Source organism: Lampris incognitus, chromosome 13 (assembly GCF_029633865.1).
Source record: "Lampris incognitus isolate fLamInc1 chromosome 13, fLamInc1.hap2, whole genome shotgun sequence".
In the NCBI taxonomy this organism is placed as follows: Eukaryota; Metazoa; Chordata; class Actinopteri; order Lampriformes; family Lampridae; genus Lampris; species Lampris incognitus.
Window position 1 is genome coordinate 23,380,050 of NC_079223.1, and position 9,723 is coordinate 23,389,772.

Consider the following 9,723-nt stretch of genomic DNA (forward strand, 5'->3'; position numbering starts at 1 on the left):
TAGCTGTGTAGCTAGGAGCAGTGGGAAACCACCGTGCAGCACCTGGGGACCAACACCAGTTCATTTTGCCATGCCTCAGTCAGGGGCACACACAGGCAGGGCTGGCCCGTGGGTCTGCTGGGCCCTAGGCGAGCTCTTGAAAATGGGCCCCCCCTCCCCCAGGCGAGATCTTGACCCCCCCCCCCCAACAAACAAATAAAAATACGAATAAAATCTGACGGGCAACAATGATATTACTTTTAAAATATTTATTAATAATGCTATAATGTACTATATTGTACAAAATGTATGTATACTTGTATACTGAACTTTATCAAAAATAACATTTTTAAAAATGGTCACAAAAAAATAGTGCTACAACGTATATTTGGCAGTATAGCCCACAGTAGTTCCTAGTATATTTCTCAGTATAGCTCACTCAGTATATCTCAGTATAAATCACAGTATATTTCTCAGTATAACTCACAGTATAACTCACAGTATATTTCTCAGTATATCTCTCAGTATATTTCTCAGTATATCTCTCAGTATAACTCACAGTATATTTCTCAGTATAACTCACAGTATATCTCTCAGTATAACTCACAGTATATTTCTCAGTATAACTCACAGTGTATCTCTCAGTATAAATCACAGTATATTTCTCAGTATATCTCTCAGTATAAGTCACAGTATATTTCTCAGTATATCTCTCAGTATAACTCACAGTATATTTCTCAGTATAACTCACAGTACATTGCTCTGCTCACAGACAGTGTAGTTCTCAGTAGAGTTACCAGTATAGCTCAGTAGAGTATCTTTTAGATCTTGACTCTACGTGTCTTTTAGATCTTGACTCTACGTGACTTCACAGCGGCAAAATCATTGATTACATCATTGTATGTGATTCTCTCACTTATTTTATGATTCCCACTGAGAATCCCAAGGCCAGTGAGGCACTCCTGGGACATTGTGGATCGTAAGTACGTTTTAATTAGTTTTACCTTCAAAAAGCTTCTCTCTGCCCTGCCACAGTTACTGGTAGGGTTAATGCAATACGAAGAGCTGTCCAGAGATTGGGGTAAACCTCTTTCAAATGCTGAGTGTGAATGAATGATAGGAAGTCCAGCAGGGACATATTGGGTGGAGGCAACTGTGGTAAGCTTCTTAACTCCTGGGCTAGCTCCCTACCATTGATGTCATGACCACGATTTGTTGTTAGAGCAGCACTAAGTGTCTCACACTGAGTTGACAGTTCATCCTTTGTCAGATTAGTTAATTTTTTCAGCATACTGAACTTGTCTTTCACCTCAGACAGACAGACAGAAAGACAAACGTTTCCTCAGTAGACAATTTGGCCGCATCTACAACAGTGTTAAAGAATGTCTCCTCTAACCTCTTTAACGCATCCCTGAAATGCTCATCACATGATTCATACACAAACTGCCATTTGGTGCTTCTCAGCTGCTTCTGCTTTAGTGTGGCATCCACATTCATCCCATCACAGATTTCTTTAGCTGTTGCTTGAGCTGCTGCGAAACCAGTGACTCTGTAGTCAGCAAGGAATCTCTGTGTCCCTGAGCAGATCAACAGCTACATCTAACTGCATTTCAGATGACTGCATAAGTTTGCTGACATGCTGGATCTTTGCTAGAATGTCCTCCCACACAACCAAACTAAGAGAAAAATGGTATGGGCCCACCTCTTCTGCCAAAGACTGAGCTTCAATCTTGATGTTTCCATCAGTGGCTTTATCCTTCACCTCCAAGAGGGCCTCCCTTACCTCTTCAGCCTGATAGCGTACAGCCTCTACACTTTTGATTCTGCTCTCCCACCTAGTTTCTGCCCAGGACTTCACACTAATTGGAACATGTTTTTTCAGGATTGCCCATCTCTGAACACTTGCTGAAAAAAGGACAGTTCTTTTGGAGGTATCCAAAGTAACTAATTGCATCTGTGGAGGCTTTGGCTGCATCAGAAACAACTAAGTTCAGGGTATGTGCCCCACAAGGCACAAGAAAGGCTCGGAAATTCAATTCTAAGGGTCTGGCCTGTACACCCATGTGTTTCCCACGCATGTTCACTCCATTATCATAAGCCTGACCTCTGCAGTCACCAAATGGGAGATTGTGTTCATTTAACTTTTTGAGTATGAGGTTTGCCAAACTTTCACCAGTTTTTTCGTCTGCCACAAGAAAACCAATGAAGTGTTGCTTGATCTCTGGCATGTCATTGAAACTGACTATTCGAATGATTGCAGCATTTGTTCTTGGTGGCTTAAATCTGGGGTGCAATCTAATATGATTGAGAAGTATTTGGCTGCTTTGATTTCAGTCACAATTTCTTCCATTACTTTGCCACTCATTGCTGCTATTAGTTCATTCTGAACAGTTTTCCCCATGTAATGTGGATGATATCCAACTGCACTTTGCACCTTTGCAATATGTTGCTGTATTACAGGATCAAACTTAGCAAGAAGTTCCACCTCTTTCAATAAGTTACCGTTGTCTGGCTGGTACAATGTGTCACTTGATCCTCTTAAAGCGAGGTTTCTCTGCGCTGGATAATGGCCACTAAATGAGTAAGAACATCCCTCCAACATCTCTTCTCGGCCTCTAGTAGTAACATTTCCTGCCGGTCTATAGTCTTCCCTTTTTGAGACGCAACTCTAACTCCATCCAGGCTGCCATATGCTTGGCATGTTCAGGAGCGCTCTCATGGGTTTTCAAGATAGATTGTGTATTTTTCCAATTACTTACCCCCCATTTGACTAAATTATACTCTTTTGGAGAAAACAATTTGCAGCAAAAACAAAAAAGTGCATTGCTTTTGGGGGAATAAGTTAACCAGCTGCTACTCATTTTCTCACCATTTACCAATGTTCTAAAGAAGTAGTGGTGGTGGCATGCTTTGCCATCTTCTCTTTTGGGGGTGGTGTTAGTCAGATTTAGGCTGTAGTGGACCTCTGCTTACAAGATCAGTTCTTAATGTGTCTGATAAGACAGAGGGCCAGTCAGCAGGGTTAGAAGGTGGAGCTTGGCTGGCAGCTGGGACAGGAGGTGGGTGGGTGAGGTCTGTTTCAGGTACAGCCTGAGTAGAAGGACCTTCAAGCAGACATAAGACACTATAAATGTCCTGCAGTGTCACACATGACATGAAATAACACAGTGTAGACTATGAAATATTATTTTTCTTTTACCAGCAGTTGTAGGACAAACTTGAGTAGGACTTGGGTCAGGGTCCCATTGAGTAGAAGGACCTGGGTCAGGGTCCTTTTGATTAGAAGGACCTGGCTCAGGGTCCCTTTGAGTAGAAGGACCTGGCTCAGGGTCCCCTTGAGTAGAAGGATGTGGGTCAGGGTCCCTTTGAGTAGAAGGACCTTCAAGCAGACATACAGTATGAGATAATATATAATTACAGTTGTCACATTAGCTGGGGATGGGGGCCCACTAAGAAATTTCAACAACACTCCAACAGGAATACAGAAGCCAGGGTTAAAAATGAACCCTATTTACTTGCCAGTGGCAGGTAAATTTAGTCATTGGCGAGTAAATTGAAGCACTAGGTAACATTTTTATCTTAAAATAACAGCTTCGAAATTATTTTGATGGAACACTGCCTTGTAATAGGGAGAATCGAGCCCCTTTCCTTCCCACTCACTATCCCCAATGCCTGGTTCTAGGACTACAGTATGTAACTTTCAGTCAATGTTCGCGAGTGAATGGAAGTCAATGGAATGTAGTTTCACAAGCATCCACTGAGTGGCGCCAGTCCCCCAAAAACTAGCTGTTCTGTAGCGCTGTTTTAAGACCACCCGGGGCCCTAGGCGACTGCCCATTTCGCGTATAGGACGGGCCGGCTATGCAGACAGAAGTACTAACCCTAACATGCATGTCTTTTTGATGGTGGGGGAAAGCGGAGCACCCGGAGAAAACCTACGCAGACACGGGGAGCACATGCAAACTCCACACAGAGCATGACCTGGGATGACCCCCAAGGTTGGACGACCCCGGGATTCGAACTCAGGACCTTCTTGCTGTGAGGTGACAGTGCTAACTACTGCACCACCGTGCCACCCAATAGCTAATAGCTATTAGCCTATACATCCTTCATCCACCCCTAATGACAAGATGAACATAGCAATTATCTTTCTTGCTAGTCAGGATATTGTCCACTTAACATCTTATCAACAACTTTTACACTTTGTCATCCACTAAAATTGCCAGACTTTTATTATCCTGTTTGTACCAATTATGTCAAACTAAACTCTGGTTTGCTTTGATTTTGGGCTATTTCTTATCCAGAAAATCCTTTTAATTGCAGCGGAGATGGAAATTCCCATTATCAAGTTTCATGGTGGAATCGTTGGACTGTAAATGCATTTGAGATTGGGTGGTTGTCTTGTGTATTTAAGTTTAGATTCATAAAGATGAAAAATTAAACCGTTTATCTATATCATTATCTGTCTTGGCTAAGCAGTTTCCATCAGAGACATGTCTGTGAATGTTCTCATTCATCCAGGTCATGGTTATCCAAAGGAATTGAATCGAGTGCAACTGGACTTGGTATAGATCCGTGAAAATTAGAGACCTCCATTAGAGACCTTTATCATTCCAGTGCTTTCTGTGAACAAAAAATTGGATCCGGTTTGAATGGTACCGGGAAGCCAGGCTGAAACCCACACTGTGATCCCTTCAGGACATGTGCCTTGCCTTGCTTGTGACCCACTGCACATATTCTCTCTATCATTTTTTTTTGGTCAAAGTTCATTTAATTGCACTGATGCCTATTTGTGATAGTGTGGACAGTTTCAAATGAACCATTTGGTGGCTTTCTTGGAAGCAGAGGAAGCTAAATTTAAACATGTATGAGCGTTAAGAGATATAAAACTTGTTTTTTTTATCTGCTCACAATAAGTGAATTTTTTTAATGAAAATATCTGCTAGTACTGCAAGTCCAGTAAGTTTTAATAATGGTAAATCTGTCATTTTGATATTGTTGCATTCTACTTTGTATTGAAAGGATGTTAAGGAAAACTACCTGACCAGATATAAGCTGCCAGATTTTTTTTTTGCACAAAATTACTTGGGTTTGAGGGCGTCCGGGTAGTGTAGTGGTCTATTCCATTGCCTACCAATATGGGATCGCCGGTTCAAATCCCCGTGTTACCTCCGGCTTGGTCGTGCGTCCCTACAGACACAATTGGCCGTGTCTACGGGTGGGAAGCTGGATGTGGGTATGTGTTCTGGTTGCTGCACTACCGCCTCCCCTGGTTGGTTGGGGCGCCTGTTCAGGGGGGGAGGGGGAACTGGGGGGAAATAGTGTGATTCTCCTACACGCTGCGTCCCCCCTGGTGAATCTCCTCACTGTCAGGTGAAAAGAAGTGGCTGGCGACTCCACATGTATTGGAGGAGGCATGTGGTAGTTTGCAGCCCTCCCCGGATCAGCAGAGACGGTGGAGCAGATATCGGGATGGCTCGGAAGAGAAGGGTAATTGGCCAAGGTGTTACTGACAATGTGTTTGTCTGTTCTGGTGGTTTACATCCATATAGGACTATGGCCCACTTGCTGAGTGATTGCAAGACATGGGGCTGCTGGACCATCGAAATAACCATTTAGCTTTCTGATGGTTCTCAGTGGAAGTTAATCTTCCTCCAGGAGAAAGGGATAATATATACCTATACAATTTAAAGCAGAGGACTAAGACATTTACTGGTGAAAAGGAAGAATTAAATTAAGTTACAAGTAAATTAAGAATAGAAAAAAGGCTGTGTTGTAGTTCAGAGCAGTTGAGCACATGCATGGATGTGTATGTATGTGTGTGTACATAGAGGGGAGCTAAGCCATGAGTTTGTCTTTAAGGGCCATTAGTGTAGAGAAGGAATCTTTCCAATTTCAAATAATACTGTTCTGCCCTGCCCAGCAGAGAGAAGGATACCCTTTCATATGCCACCACCCTAGCAAGGAGATTAATGACTAATGGTGCATGGACTGACTTCCATTGTGGGATGAGCAGTCTCCTACCAAACATGATAACAGCATGGATCCATTTAGTATGGATAGAAGGAATTGTGCCTTTCAGGATGGATGGGTCTCCCAACAGGGACAGGTGAATGCAGAAGGGGAGCTCCTGACTGATAATTTCTCCAGACATTATTTGTGAGGATGGAGAATTCTTTGAAGTTAATTCCATTTTTCAGGCCCACATGATCATGTAAAAAACATTGGTTCCCTGCAGGGTGTCTGATGGTGCGTACATGTACGCAACTATGCATTCACAGACACACAAATACGTGACAGCGAGGGATGTGGTAGTGTGTGTGTGTGTGTGTGTGTGTGTGTGTGTGTGTGTGTGCGCGCGCGCACGTGTTTAGTAGAGAAATAGAGTTTGCTTCAGAAGCTAGAGAAAAAGTTCTGTTGACTGCGAACAACATGTGACACTAGAGCTCTCCACTGAGAGCAATACTGCTAGCCACAGGCACTTTGGTTGACGCTGCAGACAAGTTTAATTCTGATGAAGATAAAGATTTAACAGTCTTAACAAGTTTCAAAGAGATAAGGCTTTTTACCCAAATACTTTGTGACAGTGATGGCCTATCACTCTCTCTCTCTCGCTCGCTCTCTCTCTCTCTCTCTCTCTCTCTCTCTCTCTCTCTCTCTCTCTCTCTCTCTCTCTCTCTCTCTCTCTCTCTCTCTCTCTCTCTCTCTCTCTCTTCTCTCTCTCTCTCTCTCTCTCTCTCTCTCTCTCTCTCTCTCTCTCTCTCTCTCTCTATATATATATATATAACATCCAGCCAAGGGCAGGAATGTGGAAGGACAGATGGTGGTGGAGGATTTTGTGATGTATAAGAGTGGAGGAAGGTGCACACAGGTGGACTATATCTTATGCAGAAGGTGTGATCTGAAAGAGATTGGCGACTTCAAGGTGTTGACAGGGGAGAACATAGCAAGACAACATCAGATGGTGACTTTGGAGATCAAGAAGAGGAAGAGAGTGAGGGCAGAGCCAAGGCCAAATGGTGGAAGTTGAAGAAGGAAGGCTGTTGTGTGGAGTTCAGAGAGGAGTTATGACAGGCACTGGGTGGTAGTGAAGAGTTGACAGATGGCAGGGTAACTACTGCAGAAATAGTGCCTTTTTGCTGTGAGGCGACCGCGCTAACCACTGCGCCACCATGCTGCCATATGTATGTGTGTGTGTGTGTGTGTGTGTGTGTGTGTATAGTATATATATATAAGCAGTGGTTAGCGCGGTCGCCTCACACAAGGTCCTGGGTTCGAGCCCCGGGGTAGTCCAACCTTGGTGGGTTGTCCTCTCTGTAGAGTTTGCATGTTCTCCCTGTGTCTGCATAGGCTTCCTCCGGGGCTGCAGTTTCCTCCACAGTTCAAAGATGTGGTTAGGTGAATTGGCCATACTAAATTGTCCCTTGGTATGAATGGGTTGTGTGTGTGTGGGGGGGGGGGGCTGTGATGGCCTGGCAGCCTGTCCAGGGTGTCTCCCTGCCTGCCGTCCAATGACTGCTGGAATAGGCTCCAGCATCCCCACGACCCTGAGAGCAGGATAAGCTGTTCAGATAACGGATGGATGGATGGATGGATGGATATATATACATATATAACCGTCAATGGTGTTGATAAAAGTGCTCAACAGATGTCTTGTAACTTCTTTATGAGACAGTGCAAGCCTGTTTCATGCCATAAGCAATCACACACACACACACACACACACATATATATATATATATATATATATATATATATATATACGTATATACACTATGACAAATATTTTTCACCATCAAACTATGTAAAAAGAGGGAAAGTCAAAAAGAGATATGGACACAGTCACAAAGACAGTGACATTGGCACATGGATGGGAGCAAGAGTTGATAAGAGTGTATGGTGTATCAAAATGGAGTGTGAGCAGACGTCTAATCCCTTTCAGCATCCACTTTTCTTCCCTCACAGGCTGTATAAGAGAAGATGTGTGTGTCTACGCATGTGTGTGTGTGTGTGCGCGCGCGCGCGTGTGTGTGTGCGTGTGTGAATATTTCAATGTGTCTGTGAGTGTCTGTGTCACCTCTGTTATCATTTTGCACAAGATCATGAGAAGGGTGATAACATACCTTCCCTTAAATGAGCACCCCCCCTACACGCACACACACATGCTGGCACACCTGTATATGAACTAGCTGACTTATTCAGTCTATATTTAGGGAGTGTTCCATTGGTGTCAGAGCACACACCAGGAGGGTTGATTTATCTGCCCCCACCACGTCCTTTGACACAAGACTGACAAATCACACCACGGAAGAGAGAGCGAGAGAGACACCGAGAGAGAGAAAAGATAGAGGGAGAGGTTGTGCACAGGCTTGGTGCCTAACCTAATGGAAACCTTCACATAGTAGAACCAGTAGAAAATCATCTCATGTTGATATGAACCATCAAATGAATGGTGATTTTGCTGTATTTATTTTGTGGTTGGTTTCCTCTTTTTCATACCCATGGTGACATCTCACAATCGGTTCTTTTGAGAGTAGTTTAAAGGACAGGATTACTGTTGGGCAAAGGGGAAGGCATGCCCAGAGACAGCAAGAGAGGAGGAAGGGTAGAAGTGTGGAGGTGAGAGTCAGAACTTTGAATGTTGGCACTATGACCAGTAAAGGGAGAGAGCTGGCTGATATGATGGAAAGAAGAAAGGTAGGAATACTGTGTGTGCAAGAGCCCATGTGGAAAGGGAGTAAGGCCAGGTGCATCGGAGGTGGGTTCAAACTCTTCTACCATGGTGTGGATAGGAGGAGAAATGGAGTAAGGGTAATTCTGAAGGAAGAGTATGTCAAGAGTGTTTTGGAGGTGAGAGTGTCAGACAGAGTGATAAGTATGAAGCTGGACATCGAAGGTGTGATAATGAATGTTATCAGCACATATGCCCCGCAAATTGAGTGTGAGATGGAAGGAAAAAAAATAATTCTGGAGTGAGTTGGATGAAGTGGTGGAGTGGGTACCCAAAAGGAGGAGAGAGTGGTGATTGGAGCAGACTTCAATGGGCATGTTGGTGAAGGGAACAGAGGTGATGAGGAAGTGATGGGTAGGTATGGTGCCAAGGGGAGGAATGTGGAAGGACAGATGGTGGTGGTGGATTTTGTGAAATGGATGGAAATGGCTGTGGTGAATACATATTTCAAGAAGAGGGAGGAACACAGAGTGATGTATAAGAGTGGAGGAAGGTGCACACAGGTGGACTATATCTTATGCAGGAGGTGTGATCTGAAAGAGATTGGCGACTTCAAGGTGTTGACAGGGGAGAACATAGCTAGACAACATCAGATGTTGACTTTGGAGATCAAGAAGAGGAAGAGAGTGAGGGCAGAGCCAAGGCCAAATGGTGGAAGTTGAAGAAGGAAGGCTGTTGTGTGGAGTTCAGAGAGGAGTTATGACAGGCACTGGGTGGTAGTGAAGAGTTGACAGATGGCTGGGTAACTACTGCAGAAATAGTGAGGGAGACAGCTAAGAAGGTACTTGGTATGTCATCAGGACAGAGGAAGGAAGACAAGGATACGTTTTGGTGGAATGAGGAAGTACAGGAAAGTATACAGAGGAAGAGTTTAGCAAAAAAAGAAGAAGGAAGAAGTGGGATTGTCAGAGAGATCAAGAAAGTAGACATGAGTACAAAGGAGATGCAGTGTAAAGTGAAGAGAGAGGTGGCAAAGGCAAAGGAAAAGGCGTATGGTGAGTTGTATGAGAGGT